The sequence below is a fragment of the Ambystoma mexicanum genome, chromosome 3q (assembly GCF_040938575.1).
Source record: "Ambystoma mexicanum isolate Mex_15411 chromosome 3q, UKY_AmexF1_1, whole genome shotgun sequence".
NCBI lineage: Eukaryota > Metazoa > Chordata > Amphibia > Caudata > Ambystomatidae > Ambystoma > Ambystoma mexicanum.
Window position 1 is genome coordinate 916,816,847 of NC_090926.1, and position 26,016 is coordinate 916,842,862.

At 48.5% G+C, this 26,016-nt stretch overlaps 1 protein-coding gene across 3 annotated transcripts in view; it reads left to right on the forward strand.

Moving 5' to 3' along the window:
* ARSG (arylsulfatase G) overlaps nt 1-26,016 on the forward strand; it is a 2,321,949-nt gene that overhangs the window by 1,438,848 nt on the left and 857,085 nt on the right. The gene's annotated exons all lie outside the window — the stretch shown is intronic.

Consider the following 26,016-nt stretch of genomic DNA (forward strand, 5'->3'; position numbering starts at 1 on the left):
AGGGTCCAGTGCTGGTGTCCCCCCCCTTTCCATTTTGTGATATAAATATTGGTGAAACAAATGCAGCAACATGTGGTTCGTCCAATTAATTTCAAGCAAACGTCATAGATCTGTTTTTCTGGGTCGTAGTTCATGCTCGCCTCACTTTTTAGAATGGAACCAAGACATTTTCTGTTTAGAGTGCTTGGGCCTCTATCACTACTGGGATGAGTGTGTGTGGCCTTTGACTTCTTTTCTCACCAGGCGCTGAGGAAGAGGTTAGTACGCTGGGAAGAGATCTTAGGTGCACAGCCTTGAGAACTCCTTAGGCAGTTTGTTGATTCATGCAGCAACAAGGTGAACTTCCATTTTTTAGGGCAACCCAGATCGACGACTCCTCTCTTGATACAACCACATCTTGGAGGGATCAGTGAGACCTTGCAAGTTCTACCTGGGGCAACCCTGAGGTTGTTACCACCAAGGGTCTCTAGGGGCATCTCACCAGCCGGCTGGCTGGCCTGCACCCTCCTACCTGTGTTCGTGGCAAGGACCATACCGCTAAATCCAAACTTTGATCTGAGGGTACTAATCCTCTAGCAAGCACAAAGTTAAGTCAAAGCAGATCACAAATTCCTCTTCTGTGCCAGTACCGTCTCACAACATGGTGGTTCATCATAGGGGAATATGGCCTTTTTGACCTCCACAGATTCCAGGTCACTAGGGTCCTCCCCTGCGGACTCATCCGAGTCTCCTTAGGATTCCATTATCGAAGACACTCTGATGGGGTCCCCGATCAGGCAACTGCTTACAGTCAGCAGGAGCTCTTTCACTCGTCAAGCTGATTGCTCCCCACGATAATGCCTGCTTGGTCCACACAGAACCTGACCTCTTCTTCAGTAAAGCGTTTTTCAGAGCCTTGGACCAACCAATCTTGTCAGCCGTATTGGTACCCAAGTCAGGCTTCTGCCTGGACCTACAGTCTCTTGAGCTACCTGGACCCCGTCCTCTACTTCAGCTCAGCATCAAGGGCATCAGAAAGACGATGCTTCCTCCAAAACCTCCATTCCGAATGGATTGTGTCCTCCAAAGTATTCCACATCTTTGACATGTAATGTCCACAGCTGTGCACTTCGGAAACTTTTTCGGCAGAGTGTGTCCTGTGTCAATGACGTCGGGTCGATTTCCCTCGAAGGCCTCTGTCGAGGGGGATGTCACCGGATGTTATAAATAGGACGCACGGCGCACGTAGCCTCAGTTCCGTTTTTTCCACAAACATGTTTGCTTCGAGAACTCTGCGCGCCTCGTGTATTTCATCGAAGAGATGTCTTCTTCGACCCCTCCGACCCTGCGGTCTGGCTTTCAAGACTTGCTGGGACTGCAAGTCTAAAATGTCAATCACTGACCTGCATTGCATTTGTTTGTGGTGCTTGGGCGAGGGTCACGACACTGACGACTGTTCCAAATGCCAGTCGCTGACTGCCAAGGCCTTGTGGGGGTGTAAGGGGAAGCTTCAGGTGGGTAGGGGTTCTAGACCCAGTAAGTCCCAAAAATCTAAAATGTCCAAGGGGGTGTCCACCGACGACTCAAGAGGAGATTCTCTGCGTCGGGAGGAGGCCCGTGGATCTCGGTCCTAGAGTGGTTCCTACCATTCGTCTTCCTCGTCCTGTCATTCTCGGAAGCGCCGTCACCGGTCGCGTTCTCCTCGGAGGATTTTGCAGCGAGGAAAGTGGCATGCCCAACGAAGTCCTCGACTCCGGAGGAATGGGCTGCCTTTAGGGAACAGATGTTGGGATTTTTCAATTGCAGGGCACAGTTCCGTCCGCGCAGTCTCATGAAGCCGGCAAGCAACGGTCTCGTACGGTGGCTCGTACACATTCGGGCTCGGGTCCTCGATGCGACCCGCATCAGGAACCTTCGAGGTTCCGTTCGGACAAGGCTCAGGATGGTCATAAGAGATGTGCTTCCAGGTCTCGGTCCTCGTCCTCCGCGAGACCGCAGAAACCTGCTAAGAACTTGAAGTCGGCGTCGACTCCGTCAGCACCGTGCCCGTCGGATTCTGACGTCAACGCTTTACCTTGGTACCAGCTCTTGGCGCCATCTGCACCGTTGTCGACATCGACGCCAAAGCCATCAGCGCTCTCAGCATCGAAGCCGTAAACGCTCTCGGCATCGAAGCCTTCTGTGGATCCTCCAAGGAAGGCTACGTCTAAGTCTGTGAGGCCTGTGGTGGACTCCAGACCCTCTTCTGTCCCGAAGCAGGGTTTTTACCTCCCTCTGGATGACATTTATGAGGACGACGAAAGGTTTGATATTGATATGGACACTGTTGAGCCTGATGTGGCTCCTGTCTTTTCTGGAGACAGTCACTTGGAGGAGTTGAGGCAAACTCTTCACGATGCCAGTGGTTTGGACACTTCTCCGGAAGTGGAATTTGGCAGGCCAGAGAGTCATCATCCAAGAGGCTCATGGCTAGGGTCACAGAGTATCTGGGCTGGTCCAGTCCTCCTGAAGATTTTGTACGGGATGATCTAACTGACATTTTAGATCAAGGTCCGTCCTCTGACCCGGTGTTACCTTTTCATCTCACTTTACAGAAAAGGGTGGCGGCTGCTTGGCAGTCACCGGAATCTCTTCCGGCTGTTAACCAATCGCTGACAAAGAAGTACCTCCCTTCCGTTAGCGACCCCAGCTACTTATCCACTCACCCCACTCCCGGGAGTTTGGTGGTTCAGGCGGCTACGGCCACCTGGAAGCAGGCGGCGTACCCTACAATCCCTCCGGATAGGGACGACAAACGCTTCCATGGTTGGGCTTGCAAAGTATTTTCTGCGGGGAATATGGCGTTGAAATCTGCCAACTCCACTTGTGCCTTAGCAAGGTTTTCACACACTCTGTGGAACTGTGTTTCTCTAGCGGCTGAGCATATTCCCAAAGGGGAAGAAAGGGATGGGTTCCTTGCTCTCGTGCAGGATGGCAAGGTTGCTATGTGTGAGTCCTTTCAGTCGGGTTTGGACACGGCCAACAGTGTTAGCCGGTCCATGGCTGCGAGCACCGTTATACGCAGGTTTGCGTGGTTGCGGAAGTCTGGTTGTGCTCCGGATGTGCAAGCCCGTCTTTTGAACATGCCCTTTGATGGCGCCCATTTGTTTGGCAGTGTGAGCCCCTTCCTCGGCGGAGGGTCTCCCTATGGACCCACTGCCCAAGGAGGGTGGGTTCAACAAAGAAACCAGGCGGGAGGTCGGGGACGCCATAGAAGACTCCTGGTGGGGAAACGGCAATATGGAGCTGGATCACCCTGTAGGCAACGCAGCGATAAGGAGAGAGTGCCGTGTGTCGGGTGGACACCAAGGGAACTGCAGAGGGGTGGAGAAGCAGAGACGGCAGTTTCCCGGCAGCAGCTGACGGCACTAAACAAAGAAGCCGCGGCCAACAAGGGAACTGCAGAGGGGTGGAGAAGCAGAGACGGCAGTTTCCCGGCAGCAGCTGACGGCACTAAACAAAGAAGCCCGGGAGCCTTGCGTTCAGAAGTGGACGCCGGAGCCGATATCTCGGGTCGCTGCAAACAAACTGAGACTGTGGGAAACAGGGAGGTCCTACACGTGGGAAGCACACACAAAGGGGGAGAGGACTGTAATTCATCAGAGCATAATTACTCGACACACAACAAAGGATACATTGAGAACGCTGAGAGTTACTTGCCTCATACTCCGGTGCAGAACGCCTTCAGTAGCAGGTTACACGCGGCCACAGTACCTCCTCCATTACGGCATCCTTCGCTCTGGGAAGAAGGGGGTGGAGCTTGGAGGGGCTTATCTAAGCTACATAGTATACAGACTCCTGATTGATTTAAAAGTGTACAGCCCCTATATAAACCAGACAGCAAAGAGGGACTGATGTGTATTTCTCCCTTCTGTTTCAGAACAGAGACTAGGGCGAAGAAGGAGCACCAGAACTGCGCTGGGCCTACGAGGACTAACTACAGGTTCTGTCCTTACCCCAGAAGAGCCGTAAACCAAAGTTTAATTTTGGACTACCTTGAGGAGAGTTATTTTGATATAGTGTTTTCTCCTTCCTGATTTATTTTCTTTAGTCAATAAAGACTATTTTTGGTTAAAAGCAAAACCAGTCCAGTGTGTTCTACAGCAAGGCTGACGAGCGCCTTGAGAGGTTGCAGACCTTGAAAGCTGCGGCAAAATCTTTGAGCACCGCAGTGCGTTAACCCCCGCCTTTTCGTCCTAGGGTACAGTAGTGGAGGGGAGTTTCTTTTCGTTACTACTCCTCCTTTGGTAGAATGAGAAGAGCCGCCAGTCAAAGGGGTCAACGTAAAAGTACCCGTGGTGGTCAGGGAAATACGGGTGCCGCAGCCGTTCCTACACAAGCATGAGGCCATGTCCCATTGTTCGCCGTTTGAGGGCAGACTGTCTGAGCATCTCGAAGATTGGCGAGCCATTAATTCAGATGCGTGGGTTTTGGATACAATAGCCCACGGCTATTGCCATCCCTTCCTAAAGCGGCCTCACGACAATTCACTGGGGAATCTCTCTTTGAAGATTCCGGATTCGCACCTTATGCAGGAAATCCTAACCCTGCTGGTGAAAGGTGCTATAGAACTGGCGCCTGTGGCGGAGAGGAACAAGGGTTGGTATTCCCCATATTGTTTTATTCCAAAGAAAGACGGGGGATTGAGACGCATCCTGGATTTGCATTGGTTGAACAAACTTCTCAGGAAGGAAAAGTTCAAGATGGTTACTCTTTCTCTAGTCCTCCAGGCCCTTCAACTACAGGATTGGTTGGTGTCTCTGGACCTACAGGACGCTTACTTTCATGTGTCGATTCACCCCAAGCACAGAAAGTACCTGAGGTTTGCGGCTTGCGACTCGCACTTTCAGTTTCCGGTCCTGCCATTCGGATTGACCTCCGCCCCAAGGGTCTTCACCAAGCTGATGGTGGTGGTGGCAGCTTATCTCAGGCGAGGGGGGATTCATGTCTACCCCTACCTGGACGACTGGCTGATCCGTGCGCGTTCTCCCGAACAAGCAGTGGATCATCTCGATGTCACCTGCCGCTCACTCCATCGGCTGGGGTTCTCGCTCAATTTCACGAAGTCGCATCTAACACCTTCCCAGCAGCTCCAGTACATCGGAGCTGTGTTGGACACATCCTTGGGGAAGTGCTTGCCTCCGAAGGTCAGGGCTTATCACATTGTGCAGATGGTGGACAAGTTTCAACATGCCCAGAATCTCCCGGCTTTCGAATTCTTAAGGTTGCACGACCTCATGGCATCCTGAATTTTTCTGGTGCCAGAGGCCAGGCTGCAGATGAGATCTCTGCAATGGGTTCTCAAGATGCAGTGGTCGCAGTTCGCAGGCAAGATGTTGGATCCTGTTCAGATTCCGCTCTCAGTCTAACAGGATCTGCTGTGGTGGGCCGACGAGGGGAACCTGATGAAGAGGGAGCCGTTTTGGCAACCATGGCCGGAGGGGACTCTAGTGACGGACGCTTCCCTCACAGGATGGGGAGCTCATGCCGAGGACTTGAGCACCAGTGTTCATTGGTCTCCGTCTGAGTCCAAACTTCACATCAACCTGTTAGAGCTGAGGGCCTTCCGGCTAGCCCTGAAGGCTTTTCTGCCGTCTGTATGGGGGAAGAGTGTCCTGATAATGACAGACAACACAGTGGCCATACATTACCTCAACAAAAAAGGGGGGTAGGGTCACTTCCGTTGTGCAGGAGGCCATGCAGCTCTGTTTCTGGGCAATCCAGCAGGGAATTTCGCTCTCAGCAGTTCAGCTGGCCGGAGAGGAAAATGTGGTGGCTGACACTCTGAGCAGGCAGAGCAGTGCTAAACAGGTTGTGGAGGTTCGCATCCCACATGATCCTCATTGCTCTGGATTGGGCCAGGAGAGCGTGGTACCCAGATCTTCTGGAAATGTCCATCTGCCCTCCATGCCTTCTTCCCTACCTCGAGGACCTGCTCTCGCACAAGGGGGGTCAGGTTCTCCATCCAGGGATCAGGAATCTCAACCTTCACGCTTGGTATCTGAAAGGTTGAGATATAAGGATTGGGACCTCCCGGGTGACGTGATGGAGGTGTTGCTTTCGGCCAGGCGGCCAGCAACGAAATCCATGTACCATTGCTGTTGGCGTAAGTTTTGTGACTGGTGCAGAGGACAAAATGTTGATCCTTTTCAGTGTTCCATTCCCATGGTTTTGTCTTTTTTGCTTTCTTTGGCCCACAGGGGCCTTCAAGTGGGTACTATTAAAGGTTACCTGGCAGCTCTGTATATCTTCAAGCGCTTGTCTGAAGAATGTTCTTACTTTAAGATTCCTTTGATTTCTCAATTCCTTGAAGGACTCACTAATGTGTTTCCGCCGTCTCCTTTCCAGGTGCCGGTATGGGATCTGAATTTGGTTTTGAAATTTCTAATAGGTGCTCCGTTTGAACCTTTGCACTCTTGTCCTTTGAGGTTATTGTCCTTCAAGACGGTGTTCCTGGTTGCAGTGACCTCCGCTCTCAGAGTGAGTGAACTTCAGGCACTTTCATCTAAGCCTCCCTTTACTGTGTTCCACAAGGATCCGGTTGTACTGAGGGTACGTCCTTCCTTTCTGCCTTAGGTAGTATCAGAATTTAATTTGAGCCAGAAAGTGGTTCTTCCTTCATTCTATCCTCCTCCCCATCCTGGTAAGGAAGAGGAGCGACTCCATAGGTTGGACCTTAGGAGAGCTCTGAGCTTTTATATTTCTAGGATGTGCAGGGTCAGAGTGGACGATCAACTCTTTGTTGTGTATGCAGGTCACTGATTGATCCAGGCTGTTACAAAACAGAACTTGTCCACGTGGATTATCCTCACCATTACTGAATGTTATCGTTTAGCGGCCAAGGACCCTCCTGAAGGGTTGCGAGCCCATTCCACTAGGGGCATGGCTACTTCCTCGGCCCTGCAGCGGGGAGTTCCTATAAGGACTATTTGTGATGCAGTCGCATGGGCTTCTATCCACACCTTTGTTAAACATTACTCCCTGGATACCATCCATGGTCCTGATATAACCTTTGGTAAGGCGGTTCTTTATTCTGCCATCTTATTGGTACTCTAAATTCTTTTCCCTCCTCCATTTTCTGGTACTGCTTTGGGAGTCTTTCAAAGATGTGGAATATGTTGGAGGACACAAACCATTCGAAGAATAAGTTACTTACCAACTGGTAACGTTCTTTCGACTGGATGTTCCTCCAATGTATTCCACATCGCCCTCCCAGCCTGCCCTTCTGGAGAATTTCTTATGCGATTGCAGCTTACGTTTCCGCAAGGCTATGTGCAGTCTAGCAGACATTGGTGTCACACATTATGGAGAAAAAACATAAACTGAGGCTACGGGCGCTGTACATCCTATTTACAACATCCGTTGACGTCGCCCTCGACGGAGCCCTTCGAGGGACATCAACCCGACGTCATCGACGCTGGACGCCCTCTGAGGAAAAAGATTCCGAAGTGCACAGCTTTGGACATTAAATGTCAAAGATGTGTTATACGTTGGAGGAACATCCAGTTGAAAGAACGTTACCAGTTGGTAAGTAACTTGTTCTTCTGCCTCCACAGCCAGCTTGGTTCGTAGCTCACATGCCACCAGTGCCTCTAGTTAACACTCTACCAATCCCTCTGTGCCAACAATGCCCTCAGCTCCTGTAACACCACCGGATACCCGTCCTCCAGTGCCTACTTCACCAGCTCCAGCACCCCAAGTAGACCCATCAGTGAAGCCCCTGATCCCACACTGGTGCCCGCAGGATTAATCCAGAACCACTGTTATGTGATTTATACCACTCACTGCTGCCATTTGCATGGTCACCAGGTGCTCACTGCTCACGTGGCTCTGTAAGAAAAGTGGGTAGGGTTGGTTGGTTAGTGAGGGAGAGAGGGATAGGATAGAGTTTGTGCTCATCTGTTGATGCACCCAGAACAAGTAGAGGCTGGTGTCTGTGCGCTTGAGCTTTCTAGGTGTGCTTTATGTGCACTGTGCTTGTTGTGACCAACTGAGTTGTTTGTTATCTGTAGGTATTGGGTTTGTAGTATGCTTAGAGAGGGGTGTGCGGTTTGCCAGTTTTTGGTGGGTTGTTACCCTAGCCCTCTGGAGGTGTGTGGTACATGAGAGATGTGAGGATGAAGTTGGTTTTGGGTGTTGAGTAATTTTATTGTTGGTTCTTTGTTCTGTATTGTCCCATGATTTCTTTGGTCCTAGTGTATGGATTGTGGAGGCATGCATTCAAGCTAAATCTAAACAACTAAATCAGTGCAATTCTTGCGTGGCTAAATTGATAAGCATAGTTAACCAAATCATTACAATGTTTGTGTGGCAAAATTCTAATCAGGGGGAGCAAGTTAGTAAAGTTCTTGTGTGGCTTGATTCAAAAGCACTGCTAAATATGTACCATTCTAGTGTGGCTAAGTTCAAAAGAGGCATTAACTAAATCAGTACAATTCTAGTATAGATAAGTCCAAAAATAGCGGGAAACAAGTTTAGTACATTTCTAGTGTTGCTAAAATCAAGTGTCAGGAACCTAGTTAGTACAATTCTATGTGGCTAAATTCAAATTAGCGGATGCCAAATCAGGACAGTTCTAGTGCGGGTAAATTCAGAAGCAGCGTGAATGAAGTCAGTGCAGTTTTAGTGTGGCTAAATTTTAAAAAGCGGCAGGATTACAGTTTTGGTGTGTTTAAATTCAAAGCTATTTTAACTAAGTCAGTGCAATTCTAGTTTGGTTACATTCAAAAGCAGTGGGAACCAAGTTAGTACAATTGTAGTGTGGCTAAATTCAAAATCCTTGGGTTGCAATTCTAGTATTAAATTCAACAGCAGCGTTAACTAAATCAGTACAATTCTCGTGTGGCTAAATTCAAAAGCAGCGGGTGCCAAATCAGTACTTTCTAGTGTGGCTAAATTCAAACGCAGCAGGTTACAATTCAAAAGGTGTTCACTACATCCTTTGCAAGTCTAGTGGCTAAATTCAAAAGCACTGGATGCTAAATCATTACAATTCTAGTGTGGCTAAATTGAAAACCAGTGGTTGGCAAATCAGTACAGTTCTAGTGTGGCTAGTTTGAAAAGCAGGGTTAACTAATTGAGTGCAATTCTATTTTGGCTATTTTGGTTAACTTAAATCATTCCAATTTTAGTGCGGCTAAATTTAAAGCAGCAGGAACCAAATTGGTTCAAATTATATTGTGACTTCTTTTCTGTGGTCCTCTGACTAGGTGGGGGGCTGCAGGGCTGGGTGCCAGGCAAACAGCCCAACATGCACTACCTTTATCCACTGCCCTTTGCTGGCTGCCCAGGCAAGGCTACCCTGGGAGGGTTCAATAAGAGTGCTATCTGGGTCAAGAGACACCCAGCAGCTCTAATCAGTGGTGTGGGGGAGGTTTAGAGCAGGGTCTGCACATGGGACAAGAAGTGGCAGTCCACCTTTCTATTAATTTTTTCTTTATTTTTTATAAAAGTGTTTAAACACAAAGTTATGGGATAATGAACGCTGGCATCAATAAAAGATATCAGAACGATACAGAGGTGCTTCTGTCTTCAGTAAATTCCTTCCACTAAAGGCTCAGTGGAACGACTGGAGCCCTCTAGTCATACTCTCTATATGTGTTTTTCTTAATTAAATATGTGGCTTTCCCTATTTATTTGATGTGTACAGTACAGCATTGAGGGTCTTGTACCACAAGTTTCTCTTTGCATCCCCATTGAATTTGGCATATTGTACCAACGACGACCATTGCTGAGATCTTGCAGGTTCACACGCATGATTGCTTGGGCATGACATGGCCTACCACTAGAAGTGTCGCAGTCAAGAAAATCAGACTCATCCTATTCCTGCTTGGCTACTGAATAGTGTATATCAGAAAATGAAGGAGGACCTTGTTGTATAAGTATTGGATCACAGTGCCCTGGCTCCTGATTGACCCACTTCCAAATAAAAAGCTTGATGAGAAGGGGGAACCTTGGAAAGGAAGTGAATGTTGCTGCTGATTTGTTAGTTCACTTGGCAGTTATCTGTGATGTGGCCCTTTAAAGCTATACATCCATATATGATATGATATGGCGTTTGTAACGCGCCTATACACAAGTGTTTCAAGGCGCGACGAGGCAGGGAGGGAGAACAAGGGGAAGACAGACAACGATCCTACGAGGCCAGGTGTCATTTAGATCACGCAAGTGCAGGGGTAGGGAAAAGTGCAAGGGGAAGGGGTAGGGGGGGGGAGTGCAGTACAGGATAAGTAGAATAAAAAATAATAGGGCCAGCTGGTGGCAAGTGCAAGGTAAGTGCAGGCAAGTGCTGTGGAGGGCGGGCTGTAGGGATACAGAGACAGTCCCGCAGTGCAGGGGTTGCCAGGGAGGCAGTGCAAGTGGAGAGTGGCTGGGCCAAGGACCGAGGTCGGAGAAAGTGGCCCAGTTGCAGATTCAGTGCAGTTTCAGTGAAGAATTTAGCAGGGGAGAGGGAGAGAGAAAGCAGAAGCAAAGAGGAAGGTTTTGAGGTGCTTCCGGAACTGGAGATGGTTCTCCTCAAGTTTCAGGGAGGCAGGAAGGCTGTTCCAGAGGGAGGCCCCTGCCGCGGAGAGAGGTCTACCCCCAGATTGTTGCTTCGAGAAGCGGCTGAACCTGAGGGAGTTGGAGACGGATGAGCGAAGGGCTCGGGAAGGAAGATATTTAGGAAGAGAGAGTTGAAGGTATTTAGGCCCCAGGCCCCAGAAGGCCTTGTGGACAATGCAGAGGGTTTTGAACTTAATCCTCGCAGCCACTGGGAGCCAGTGTAGAGATTTCAGTCCTGGAGAGATACGGTCCCTGGGCTTGAGGCCAAGGACAAGTCTCGCAGTCCTGTTCTGGATGAGTTGCAGAGGGCGGAGAGTGGAGGCAGGCAGATTAAGATAGAGGCTGTTACAGTAGTCCAGCTTCGAGAGAACCAGGGCTCGGGAGACAGTGAGCTTCTGGGGGAAGGAGAGGAAGGGAATGCCACCTCTGAGGAGGTGCAGCTGGTAGTGTGACTTCTTAGAGACGTCAGATATATGAGGAGAGGAGGAGAGTGTGGAGTCGAAGATGACCCCAAGGTTTTTTGCCTTGCAGGTAGGAGCAGGAAGAGGGCCAAGAGAGGCTGGCCAGAGAGCTGCACGGAAGGAGGGAGTGGGTGTGCCGATGAGTAGAATCTCAGTCTTACTGGCATTAAGGCAGAGGTCATTGGCGGCACACCATTCCTGGATAGCAGACAGACCGACAGAGATGAGGGAAGGAGAGGAGGCGGCCGAGGGTAGCCTGAAAATGAGCTGGGTATCGTCCGCATAGCACTGAAAGTTGGGGCAGAGAGCGGCGATGCGGTGGGCAAGGAGTGCCAGATACTGGTTGGAAAGCCAGGGAGAGAGATTAGATCCCTGGGGGACACCACAGGTAGAGAAAAAGATGTCAGAGAGGAAGGACCCCAGTTGGACTTGGGTGGGTCGATTGGAAAGGAAAGAGGTCAGCCACGCAGTGATACCCAGGTTATCACGGAGACGGTTGAGCAGGATGGCATGGTTGACAGTGTCAAAGGCAGAAGAGAGATTGAGCAGAATGAGAACACACGGAGTGTTGGAGTCGGTTCGAGAGCAGGTCCTCACGGATGTTCAGGAGAGCAGTTTCCGTGCTTCTGGCAGCTCTGAAGCCCGATTGATGGTCATGAAGACTACCGACAGATTCAGCATGGAGGTTAAGCTGGGAGATGGCCAGTTTCTCCAGGAGCTTGCCCAGCGATGACACCTTACAGCGGAGCAAGAGAGTAATAGAAGACCAAGTGAGCTTTCAGTTTCTCTGACAGATAGGAGCTGTGTGTTAATGCATTTTAAAAATCCTACTGGAATATTATGTGGAGATATCATTGACACATCTCATTTTATCAAGTTCATTAAAAATATCCTGTGAATTTGAAGCAAATCCACTAACCACCAAGGATTTGTAAAAAGTTTAGAAAAAAAAGGCCCTACAAACTCCACTAAACCACTAGGGACTAGATTAATGAATAAAGGCTTGCAAGAAGGCCTTAAACAGCATACACTTATGGGCCAATACCTTATCCATGTGAGAAATGTGGCCAAGTCAAGTGAAAAGGGGCCTGCGCGTAGGACCCCTTATAAGCCCTCCCCTGTCACACCCCTTTAGCCATGTAAGTTATTGTTCAGGGTAAGTTGACCAATCCTGGGAGGGTCAGGGATATTATTTAAAGTATAGTATGTGAGCAGTTTAATTTGGATTAGTTTGATGAGGACAGGAGTTGGAGGTGGATGTCTGAGAGACCAAAGGAGGCAAATGCAAGGCGATAATAATAAGGACCTTGCTATCGGAGTGGTCACACATGGGGGTGTTAATACTATGCAGTTTCAAACGTCTCGGACAGGTGAAGATTGTGAAAGAGAAGTACAAAGGTTGGGGAAGGCAGTTCTTCCAGAGCTCTGTGAAGTGGAGCTGTGGAAAGTGTTTCAGCCATGTTTAAGTGTTTGAAGACAGCTAAGGACAGCCCGTGAAAGTAACTAAGGAGGAACTTTGTGAATATCTTTTTGTTTGACAAATGTGAGGTAAGCCCGAAAGAATCAATTGAAGAGAACTTTGATGCATATTGAACTAACATTGAAATATGTGACGGAAGCCTAACAGATTTATGGGAAATCTTTAAATTATGCATACTACCCACTTTGAAGGAACTTTGTAAGAACCCTCATTGACATGAGGTTGGTGAAGGAAGTGGTGAGCCACTTTCATTTCCAAGATGACATTCTTTTGATACTCTTTTTATTTTCATACATTTTCTCACACATAGTTATTGTGAAACATGAGGGCAAGTAAAGGTTTCTGACACAGGCTTTTCCTTTGTTTATAATATGATATAATATGGAATTTATAACGCGCCTATACACAAGTGTTTCAAGGCGCGAGACTGACTTGGACCATTTTGTTTTACTTTGATGGTCAAGACTACTCCCATTATAGAATTAGGGCCAGCTAGGAAGTCAAACTTAATAAAGGTGTTGAAACTTGTTCCTTTGTGTCTGTGTCCTTACTTGTGATACCATGCCTGCCTCACACATCCATAACATGAATTTGGCCAAACCTAAGTTATATACAACCTTTCATAACCAACAATTACCTATATCTTTCAATTCAGTGTGGAGGATTGCTTGTCCTCCTGGAGGTAAACGGCACAATTGCCTTTTTCTTTTTTTTGTGAATGATCGCTCCTTCGTGTTTTTAAGTCACTTATTAGTGCACTTGCCTGCATTTATAAAGGGAGGAGTATGCAGTAATGTGCACCTACAAGCCCTTTATGCTTGTTCTTTCATGTGTATGTTTTGTTACGTTATTCTGCCAAGCGAGGCACTTTACAAACATACTCCCTGCTCAGACCCAGGACCTGTGGCGAATTGAAACACAACAAAAAATAGCGAGCAGATCTGACCAATAACAGATAATGTAGGCGTGACCAATCGGAAAGCTGAGAATGTGTTGCTTACTTATGCACTGCTTGAGCAATCACAGAATATTCCGTTGGGTACGCCATATACGGCGGAAGTATAATGCGTGTGTCCAATAAGCACACCGATTAATTTTTCAAGTACGACCAAACAACTTTGAATTTGTTCGTAACCTTTTTCAACAAAGGAAGCACCTACTAAGGGCTGAAGGCCCGCTCGCACATTAAGTAAACAGGCGTTTACACAGCCGGCATAAGACTGACCATCAATCACCTGAAAAGTGACGTGATGACGTCATGGTGATGCGTCACGTACCAGGCTGGTATAAATGGATTCTACCAAGAAGGCACCGGTAGAAGTGGAACGCTGCTGCCTTCTTGGAAAGAATTATCGCTGGAAACAAGGATTAACTCTGGTAAGGAAGCCTAGACACTGCATGCTGTGCCCATTTGCAAATAGCTCATTACAATTTGGGGTTTCGTAGCACAGAGCTTTGCTACTTGCACAGGCGCCCTCCCTGATGAGCCCATTACTGAAATGATAATATATCTTCCCAGCCAAACGCACTAATAAGTGACTTAAAAACACCAAGGGGCGATCATTCACGAAAAAGGGAATTGTGCTGTTTATTTCTAGGAGGACAAGCAATCCTCCCCACTGAATAGAAAGACATAGGTAAATATTCAACCAAGATTTACAGAACCCATATGAGAAATGCATGGCTCAAGTAATAATTGTAAGTTTAACTGTCACAGGAAACGTTTTAAACAAATCTTGCTTGGGGTATTTTAGCAACGCAATCCCTAACCTGCTTCCTAAGCCACGAAAGAGGTATTTTGAACAAAAAGAAGGTAATTTTCCAAGCCTTAAATCTCACAATGTAGTTACCTAGACCATAGATACTTATCACAATCCAAGGATATAGACACAGCGCCTAACTCTGTCCACCACTTAACCAAGCTGTTTCAAGTATTTACAACTATCACAGTCCTCAACTCACCTCAGAGGGCATCAGCACTAAGAGCATCCACAGGCAATAAGATCACACAGTGGGCCCAAACTTAAACGTAAAATAAGTAAACTTTTACGGACCCAAATCTATCAACTTGATTATAAAATACTCTAGTGAGATATATAACACTATCACTGGGTAATCTATTGCACATGAAGCACAAGTCACCCAAAGGCAAGAAATGCATAAGAATATATGGATGTATTTAGTAAGAGGAGAGCATTAGAAGTTAAAAGCATATTGCTACACCCTACAGCGAAGCCTATACTTCAACTCACACGTTCCATTTTTGCTTTTTCTACTCTCATTTACAGATAAAATTCTTTATGATGTACTGTATTTTGAATAAATTAGACTGTATACAAATGTGTCAAACTTGCATAACACTGGTAAATTGTATTACAGTAAGAATACACTATCGCAGAACTCTTAATTAAGGGTGTATTTTCGTAATACAACAGAAACTAATGTAGACTATGCTAGAGGACCAATAGGGTATCTAACATTCCTATTAAAACCCGTGAATCTGTTAACTAACCTAGAGAAAGCTATTGGATTGGTGAAACAAAAAGGCACGTGTGGCAAAAGGTCATTGTTGACTGATAAGGAAGTTTATATATAATTTAGGATTTGACTAATGTTTAGCCAAATCCATGTAATGGATGTCACAACTGTATATTAATCAATGTTAAATCAATTAAACAATTGAAATGTTTTTGGGTGAGATATACAAGATTTTGTAAGTTTTCATTGTAAAAAACCAACAGGCACTGAGCGCACAATTGCGGGATATATTTATGTTCTTAATGTTTGTTTTAGACTGTTCAGTTGCTACGGTCACCTCCCCACCTGTTTCTGACATTGCCACATAATCAACACAATGCAGTATAATTAAAAATAGGGTTGGCATCTTCCTCCTGCATTACCAACCGGGAGTGTGCACACAAGCTTCTTCTATGGTGGTACTACCCCCCTCTTCATCTGCACTGTTTCTCTCAGACTGCGGATCCCCAATGCTGGCGCCTTTGCGGCCCCCAGGGTCCTATTATTTCCACATGTGGTGGACATGCCCAAAGGTCAGAGAGTTCTGGACCCAATGCCTCGCCACAATAATTACCCAAGCAGTGATCCCACTGGTCCCAGAATCTATCCTCTTAGGAGTCCCGATCCCGGGCTCATACCCGAGAACGGGCAGGAGGGCTGCCATCATAACCCAACTTCTGCTGGCAGCAAAGATTACGGTGGCCTGCACCTGGAAGTCTGTCAAAGGCCCGCTGATGATGCTCTGGTGGACTAAGCTTTGGGATATTTTGATCGCAGAGAAAATCACAGCAGCCAAAGCGGGCACCCTTCACCGGTTCTCGAACATTTGGGTGCCTTTCTTGGATTATGACTGCTACTTTCCGGCATTGACTCACAAACTGCGCTTATTTGCAAGGGCTCTGCACTCGGATGAGGAAGAGGGTACACACAGTCACGCCCTGTTGGACCAAGAATGAATGCTGTCTCATGGGAATATAGGGGAAGGGGGTGGGAAATGTTGACGCTTTAAGCTGGAGGGAATGCATTGTATTTGATTGCTAATCTTAGGTTTCCTGTGCGCTGTTTATAAATAAATAAATAAAAATAGGGCTGGCAGAGTGACACTTGACAACACCGACACACTTCTAAACACATCTTAAACAAGATACAAAGTAGAGTCAGTTAGGGCAAGCAGACAGTAATTACTTGGTATCTCCCTGTTCCCCTTTTTAAAAACTGGGATCAGGTTTGCCATTTTCCAGTTGCTGGGTATCCTGCCCGAGTATGAAATAGACAAGAATACCTGATGTAATAATGTGGCCCAGTATTTTGCATCTGCCTTAATCACAACATTCGCTAAGCCAACAGGCCCTAGTGCTCTTAAGGATTTTAGTTTGGATATAATACATAATATGTCCTCAACCGTGTGAGTAAACCAGTCAGTAAGAGCCTCCAGACTATCTGGCATGACAAAAGGACCTTGATACAAATAATACCTTCCAGTAGCATGATCTTGATACAGGAATTCAATGTGTTCTATCCAGACCTTTTCTGATCAGGTTAACTTCAAGAGTACAGCCTTTCTTCATATACTTATAAGGTGCCAGCATTTCTGGCCCCTCCTATCGTTTAGCACCAGAAAGAAAATCTTTCAATTAGCATTATGCATACACAGTGTATGCCCACAGACCCAATTTTTGTACTTGGTTCTTATCAGTTTGACTTGTTGAATTTTATCGTTCAAGTTAAGATTAGCTCCTTTAGTTAATCTTATTTCCTGTCGCAACTGCCGCTTCCGAGCTGCAATCGCAGCATCATAAGGGCAACCTGGTTAAATTTTATGATGGATTGTTTTTTGCTTCATACTTTTCATATAACTATTGATAGTCTGGATAGCAGTTAAAATACGCTCAGCCAGCTGAGAGAAGTTACCAACATTGATAAACCTATTCAAGTTCCCTAAGGGTAAATAAGGATGAAGTGATTTGTTGAAATGCTCTATATTTCTGGCAGACTAACATAGCGTATTACCCTTCAGGGTACAATCCACTACACCAAGCATCTTCTGTATTTTTTCACAGGAACTAAAATTCAAATAACACTTTAAAGCAATATGATCGCTGGCCATTGTCACAATTGGTAGATAGCCAGTAAATAAATGCTTAATAGACCTGGAATAAAAGATGTAGTCAATTTGAGAATTGGCCCAATCATTTTATCAAGTGAAGGATGTGTCTTCCAGATATAGACATTCCAGCACTTCCAGACCAAAGGCATCCAATAAGGAAGACCAATGAACTTCACCCTTAGATAGAGCAATAGGATCAACAACTTTGTTCTCTTTAGTCTAACAACTTGAATTGAAATCACCAGCAACCACACATCAAGCATCCTCCAGCAAAATGGCCTACTATAGTAGTTGATTGGTTGCCCCCTGGGGGAATATAAATATTAACCAAAATGAATTTCTGATTAGGATCGGTTTTCAAGGGGACAACAGCAGCTAATACATTAGGATTGGGGGACAGCGGCAAAAATTCATATATCATCATACTAGATCTCACACCAATAACTAGACCCCCTTTAGGTCTACCAATTTGTTTTCTTGCTGCAGGACTAGTAATGATGCCATCCAGGCGAACCTTGTCAGTGGTCCAAGTCTCCCGGAGGGCAAAAACATCAGCACTAGCTGCAGTGTGCCATCCCTCTTGTTTCTCTAAAAGTGAGCAAAAGCCTCTAGTGTTCTAGGAAGTACAGACCAGGCCACTATAACGGGTAATATTTTTGTCGCTATGGCCCAATAACGGCAAGCTTTGTTCCCTTGTAGAGTTGATACATCCGGGCCCCCCACCTGATTTGTGTTAGGCAACTTGAACAATTCCAAGCAAACTGACAATTGAGTAATTGTATCTTTTACACACTAAGTTGGAAAGTTTCTTACTGTCCTTCAAAAGCATCTGGGAAGTGGATATAGGTTGTTCCGCCACAACTTCCACCCGTATCCTAATTTAAACAAAATCTACTGCGTTATGCTAGAACAATCTCCACAATCACTGGTGAGATGAAGTGATTTGTGGACCAGTTAGTCGAGTAGTCCTCTTTCGGAAGCGCCACCATAGCAATATCGTTTGTAGAAATGGAGGCAAGTTGCGGTATAAGGCATAATAATTGCAATACTTGATCTCTATTCAGGTAGGGGCTGTCATCTGTAGCAAACATTTCCATGAGACGAAGTTTCTTAGTTCCACAATGATTAATTGGGGCTACAAGACAGGAACCTCACAGAGCAGAGTCTAATGGGTCAGCTAACGAAGGCTTAACTTTCCCATCCTTAATAGAGTCAGTCCGTATTTCCTCCACCTCAGGGTCCCCTGTTGATGGCATAGTGGAATTGAAAGAAGGAAAAGCTTTAGAGGGTTCATTAGCAGGACTTAGTTGTCTTTTTGTTTTCTTGATCCAGCCATCCATAGGGCCTGTGTTGGTGTGGGATTTAGTAGATCTCTCCACCTGTGTCGTACTTTTTTTTTTTTTTTCAAATTGTTTTTATTGACAATACGCAAATGAGGTTGAGCAAGAATGCTGACCCAACCGGCAAAAAAAATCATCAATGTAAACCAAGTTGTCAGTATTATTTTCACTTTTTTTTTTACAATAACTCCCTTTCCCCTTGCCCCCCTCCCACCCCACCCCCCCGAACAAATAACATGCCAAGTCTAGGGGTGTTGCGAACTCTCAAACCTTAGGGGAGAACACTTGCTTATCATATGGTTGCAAAACATATTACTTGAGACAGCGGGGCTCGAAAAGCGGACCATCGATCAGGATTCATCTTGGGTACACGGGAGGTGTAGGAGGGTATGTCATCACAACCTAGCTCAGTATTCGTTTTACAGCCTCATGGAAACACAATCATCGTGCAGGAGAACTGCAGTCCATTCTTGAACAAAATCAGTCATGGTATCATTTGCAATTGCCGTAATTTTTTCATATACAAAGATCATCCTAAGTTTGCAGAGCCATTCCTCTTTGGAGGGAGCCAGGGCGCTCTTCCACTTTTGGGCCAGCGCCAATCTCCCTGCTCGCAGCATGGCACCGATGACCTTGGGATACACATTAGCTTCAGTCTCTGGCGTGGGAGTGCCCAACAGAACCTCCAGGGGATGAAGAGACGGGCTAAACCCCTCAATATCCCTAATCCAGCTGAGCAGCTCCGACCAATAAACCTGTATGGCCGGACAACCCCACCACATGTGAAACCAGGTACCCCGTTGGTGGCAGCCTCTTGGGCAAAAGGGGGACACATCCCGAAACATCTTGGACAACAAGGCCGGGGGGGCGATGCCATGAATGAAGGATCTTGAAACTATGTTCCATGGCAGCGGTGTACAGGGAACCCGAGAAAATACCTTTAAATACAGCCCTCCAAGTATGGTCATCCAGTGGCATGCCCAGCCTTTCTTCCCATATGCTTTTGAAGGGCTGTCTACCCTCTAGATCAGCAGTTATCAAAACCCCGTAAAATTTGGATATCGAGCCCTTCCGAGTCGTACTTTTAGCCAATATGGTTTCAAATGGGGTGAGGGGGCGTCCAAGCTGGCCGGCCCACCTAGGGTGGGTCAAAATTCCTTTCATCCGCAGGTATTCAAAGACCGTGGGGGGGTTATCTGCCAAAGCCTCGGTCAAGTTACCATACTCTATGAAGCCCTCTTCCCGCAAGAGTTGGGAGACCCTTTCCAACCCCATATAAGACCAGGCCTGAGTGTCCTGGAAACCCCTAGAGCCCAGATCCATGGGGGGGCCCCAGAGTGAGGACAGCGGTGAGGGCCATGATGACAATAGTTTATTAGCTTTGTTGGGCTTCCATAGTGCCCACAGGGCCGCTAGGGTGGGGTGTGTTCTGATTTGAGAGGGGAGAGCCCTCGGAGAGGCCCATAAGAGGTATCTAACTTTTTTCGGGTGGGTGTGAACGTCTTCAATATAAGTGCCCATGTCGTCCCGCATATGTTCCAACATCACCCTGAGCTGAGCAGCTTTGTAGTAAAGCCGGAAGTCGGGGAGGCCGAAACCGCCATGGGACTTCGGGAGGGTCAGGGTGGAGGTCTTGACCCTTGGTCTCTTACCATTCCAAATGAACGTGAGAACTCTAGATTGGAGCACCTCGAAAAAGGACTCGGGTATCACAATGGGAAGCGCTGCGAATAGATAGAGGAGGCGGGGCAAGATATTCATCTTCACTGTGACCATGCGCCCAAGCCAGGAAAGCGTGAGGGGTGCCCAACACCTAAGGTCATTACTGACTTGAGCGAGGATCTCCGGGAAGTTGCTCTGGTATAGTTGGGATAGATCCCTGGGGATGGTGGTGCCGAGGTACCTAGTGGATACCCGTTCAATTCTAACCCCAAGAATATCGGTGTTGTTTCCAATGTCCTGATCCCCCAAGCCCATGGGCATGATACTTGATTTGGACGCATTTATCTTCAGTCCAGAAAAAGAGCCGAAGAGGTGTATAAGATCAAACAGCCGGGGTAAGGAGTCTTGAATGTTGGTTAGGTAGCTCAAAATGTCGTCTGCAAAGAGGGAAAACTTAAACTCGCACTCGCCACACCGTATGCCCGTGATTTCCGGGTCATTTCTAACCGCTATGGCTAGAGGTTCCATTGCCAAGGCATACAATAAGGGCGACAGGGGACATCCCTGCCGAGTGCCCCTGGAGAGGGAAAAGGGCTCTGAGGTGCCCCCATTGACCAGGACTCTCGCCGAAGGGCCATTGTAGAGTGCTGCGACCCACCCACAGAAATTGTCACCCAGCCCCATCTTCCGGAGGACCCTGCCCATGTACGGCCATTCGACACGGTCGAAGGCCTTTTCTGAGTCTAGTGAGAGGAGGTACCCTTCCACTCCCTGCCTAGTTGTCTCATGCATGAGGTCGAGGGTTTTCCTTATATTGTCTGGCCCCTGGCGGCCCGGGATGAAACCCACTTGATCACCATGCACTAGGGTGGGGAGCAGTTTGGCCAGTCTATTCGCTAGGAGCTTGGCTAATATTTTCACATCGGTATTAAGGAGGGATATGGGGTGATATGATTGGCAATATGAGGGATCCCTGCCCTCTTTAGGCAGGACAAACAATCAAGGCTGACATCATCGTGGGGGGGAGGGAACCTTGGACAAGAGCCGCATTGAACATCTTAGCCATGAATGGGGCTAGCAAGGACCTATACGTCTTGTAAAATTTGACTGTGAAACCATCGTCTCCCGGGGCTGTGCCGCTCTTCAAAGAGGATATAGTATCTATTACCTCTTCCGGGGAGATGGGACTCTCGAGAGAATCCGCTTTGTCCGGTAGAAGGCCCGGAACCGGGAGGGAGTCCAGGAAGCTGTCCACGTTATTCCCATCCCCTGTATATTCCGAGCGGTACAGCTTTTCATAATATAGTCTGAATTGTTCAGCTATCCCGGTGTCCCTCGCGGTCGAGTCCCCCTCCGAGGTGTGGATTGAGTTCACTCTCCTGCTATTCCTCATGTCCCGGAGTCTCCAAGCCAAAATTTTATCCGCCTTTTCCCCCCTTTCCATGTACCTCTGCTTCAAGAAAGCGAGCTTCCTTTCAGTCTGACCCACCTGGAGGTCTGCCAGTCTGGTTCGCAACCCCTGTAGTTCCTCCCAATGTCCGGGGAACATCTGTGACCTTAACTTCCCCCCCGGCTGGAGGGCTGCTATTTTGTCCTTTAACCCTTTCTCCTCATGTTCCCTCTCCTTCTTTCTCTTGGAGCCAATACCAATGAGGGTGCCTCTAATAGTTGCCTTAAATGCCTCCCACACTCCCATAGTTCCAACCTCGCCATTGTCATTGAGAGTAAAGTATTCCTCAATGGCTGCCAGGAGGGATTGGCGAATCTCCCTGTCCTGCAAAAGCAGGTCATTACACCTCCATCGGGATCCGGCCACCGGGACAGGAGGAAGGCCAATCTTAATCTTTACCATATCGTGGTCCGACCAGGGGACAATCTCCACTCCTGAGTCGGTGACCTCTCCCAGCAGTGAGGCGTCAACCAGGATGTAGTCGATACGGGAGAAGGCTGAATGGGTCTTTGAATAATAGGTGTAGTCTGGGTTCCGGCCCTGCACGGGGGTGCACGTGTCAGCCAAACCTAATTCCCCATTCACTTCCTGGAAGGCCAACGCCAGCTTCTTGTGGTGACGGACATTGGGGCAAGGCTTATCAGATTTCCTATCTCTCTCGGGGCAAAGCACCATGTTAAAATCTCCCCCAACCAGAAGGGTACCTTCAGAAAATGACATTATTACCCCTCTCATCCCCTCCCAGAAGGTATCCTGCGCTTCATTCGGAGCATATATGCAAACCAATGTGAACAAACGACCCCTCACCTCCCCCTTCACCATGAGATACCGGCCTTCCGGGTCTGCTTTTAAGGCTTTGAACGCAAAATGGGCCCCAGGAGAAATCAGCAAAGCTACTCCCCGCTTCTTAGACTGAACAGAAGCCGAGTACATCTGAGCTATGGGTCTGGCCCTGAGCTTAGGCTCTTTTCCCCGAACCCAGTGAGTCTCCTGCACAAAAAGAAAGTGAAGTCGCAGCCTTGCAAATTCCCTCACAATTAGGGACCTCTTCGTAGGCGAATTAAGTCCGCGAGCATTCAATGACCCCACTGTCAAGAATTGGAGCGGATCATCCATTACAGTACAGATAAAAGCTCATAGCTCCATTCCTCGAAAAGCAAGCGTGTTTACTCCCACAATACTTCCACAACCCACTGACGATATAAGGCAGCCCCAGGGGTGTGAGAATACCCGAAAAACTTGGCACATTGTAACTGTAACCCCAACAACATAACTTCCCCTTTTCCCCCCTCCCCCCTCCCCCCTAATCGCCTGGTCGTTCCGTGGCTTCATCCGATCGCCAGTCCAGGCCACCATTGTTTCCCCTCCACAGGCTCAATAACTCGCCATAATCAACACTCCGAGCCCCCCCACCCCCATGTTCAACGTTAAGTACAAATAGCTACATCACCCTCCATTCACATAGGCAGATGCCGGCTTAGACGTCAGGCACCAGATGTTCGCTTCAACTGTTTGGAGGGCCCGGCGAAGCTGGGGTCATTCTCCTAAATTTCCTCGCACCCTGCGCCTCTCCTTGGGAGCTTTGTTCCCTTTAGGGCCTGTCGGTGCTCGCTCGCGCTCCTGCTCCCCCAGTTCCATGTTGGGATTGTCCAAAAGTTCACCTGACACTCTCTGGATATCATCTTCAGTAATCAGGGCATACTTGTAGCCCTCGAATTCAAAGGAGAGGGAGAAGGGATATCCCCACCTGTAGGGGACCCCCTTGGATTGGAGCATCTTTGTCAGCGGGGAGCAGAGGCGGCGTCTTGCAAGGGTGAAGGCCGACAGGTCTTGATACACCGAAATCTGGGCCCCCTCCCACTCCACAGGGCCCTTCTTACGAGCCAGTTCCAGGATCCTGCTCTTTTCTGAGAAGTAATGAAAGCGAACTAAGATGGATCTGGGGCCTCTGGAGGGTGCACCTGCTCTGTGGGCCCTGTCAATGGTGGGTTCGCTGGTGTTGGCTCCATCGAAGAGTACCCCTATTACTGCATTGACCGCCTTGATGACGTCTGCTTGAGTTTCTCCCTCGTGTTCCGGGAAGCCTAGGAAACGTAAGTTACAGCGTCGTTCCCTATTTTCCAGATCGTCCATTTTTAAAGAGCATCTCTCCTCTCGAGCTCCGACAGGCGCATATCGAATTGTGTTTCAAAGATGTCACTCGAGGCTGTGGTGTTCTCTAGTGCCTGGACTCTGTCGTCAATATTGTCCACCTTTTTGTCTAAGGTGTCCAGTCTCAGAGCAATATCCGCCCTAAAGCCTCTGATTTCTTCCAGTAGGGCTGCCATGCCTCTGGTGACCGTGCTGGCATCGGCCGGCTCCTGTTGCGTCTGGGTCGCCATTCCAGGTGGCCTCGGGGGATCAGGGGACGACCGGCGAAACTTCTGTAGGGATTCTCTCCCCAGGCATCCTTGTTCGGCGGGGGGTTCCCCCAGAAATTCAGGATCAACGTGACCCGCTGGCCCACCCAGAGACGGCGCTGCCGGGGGGCTGGGAGCGCAGCCCCAGCACCTGGGGTCCCAGTCCCGGGCCCGTTCGCTCCCGTAGGTTTTGTTTTGTCCTCCGCAGGGTTCTCTCCTTGCCTCTCTCCTCCCCAGCTCGCGCGATCGTGCTCCTGTTTGAGCTGCGAGGGCCTTCAGCGCACCGGTGGCCGGACCCGGGGTGCGGCCTGCCGGGGCCCAGCTCTCCCAATAAGGCCCCGCGCGGTAGGACGGTCCGCCTTGGAAATGCGGCGCTCGGGGGCCACTCCGACTGCCGTAACCCCTCCGAGGCTTATATGTATGTCGCTGTGTCTCCCCAGCCTCGCTCCTGTCACTTCCCGCGGTGTCGTCGGTCCCCAGGGGGGCTGCCCAGATCGGGCCAGCACTGCCTCACCTCCTGGGTGCGGGGTCGCCACTCGTGGAAAAAACGTGGAAGGCCGTGGCTTGCCAGCATGGGCCAATGCGAGCCCTCACCCGAGGCTCCAGTACGCCCTACACGGGCTCCTCAAGTTCCACCCACTCACTCGGGGGCCGCTGTGCGCCGCTCCTCGCCTGGTCCCATAGGCCTCGTCCAGGCCCACAACTCCGCCGCACCCTCGCGGGGCCGCTTCACGCTCCCGGGCCCGCCGCGGGTGCCACCAGGCACATCCGACCCCCATTGGACTGCACACGGCTGGGGGGGGGGGGGCGCCAGCCCGGGTCGCCGACCTCCGCGCAGGCCTCGTTCAGGCCCGGGAGCAGAGTAGATCTCTGCGGTGCCGCGGCGCCTCAGGGGGGAGGGGCCTCCTTCCCTCAAAACTCGGAGGCTTCGTTCTCCGATACGGTTCCACCTCGGGAACCCAAACTCGGGCCGGGGGCGCCCGCGGCACTCGTGTGGGTGGGGGTGGTGTCGGCTCCTCGCTCTGGGGGTTTCGGGGAGGGCTCAGGACCCTCAAACAGCGCCCTGGCGGGGAGACGAGCCGAGATGCGTCAGACCATCTCTGCGCCCCCTGGTGGATCCTGTGTCGTACTTTTACAGTAGGGTTGGCCATCTGACAGTTCAGATTTCAGTAAGACAGTATATTTACCTGGGCACACCAAAGTTACAGCTAGTGGGGAGGCAGGAGTTATGTTACGCCTTCTCTTATTGCCCTGTTGTTTTTCACTTCTCCCCTCAATCACCTTATAATGCTCTTCCATAGCGTCCTCATCCAAATGATCCTCCAGTGGTGTCTATATAAGGATAGCAGTACTTTACAGCTTCAACAGGCTGTACAAATTAAACCATGTTTCTTAAGTTATCGGTTTGAATGGCTACACTTGAGTAGGAGGCGTTAGAATTCATCATTGGCTCACTGTTCTCCAAAATTATATTAACAATTCTCCCCACAGTCTGACTGGGGCTTTTCTGTTCCCATGCCATGGTGGAACACAGCACATCTAGTGCTTTGACAATGGTGGTCAAGTTCTTTTCCTCTATGTTTGAATTAGAGGAGAACGAGAGGGCGCTAAATGGGTCATTACTTGCTAAGTCATTACCATATGCATTTTCTGTGATTTAAAAAAAAAAAATGTAATTTGAATTTTTGTATATTTTCTTAATGTTCTTTTTTCTCCCAAGGTCGGGTGATTTGGAGAGATTGAAACCAATCACATTGCTGTACTCTATAATGCCACGCTCCGGTATAATGAGCTCTTGCGGGCCAAGGGAATTTCGCTGGAGAGAGTAGCATAGATTGAGAAGGGAATTGTTACTATCAATCTCTACAAAGGCCACAGAATCATGTATTTCTGATGACTGATGTGTAGGGTATGTAATCTCAATATTAGCAAGAGGGTTGGCCGGACAATCAGTTGGCTTATTCCCTACCTGGAAGAAGGCTGTAATTTTTCTAGATTTTGCTTTTGTAATAACATTTTATTCAGGCAAATCTGTCTGGG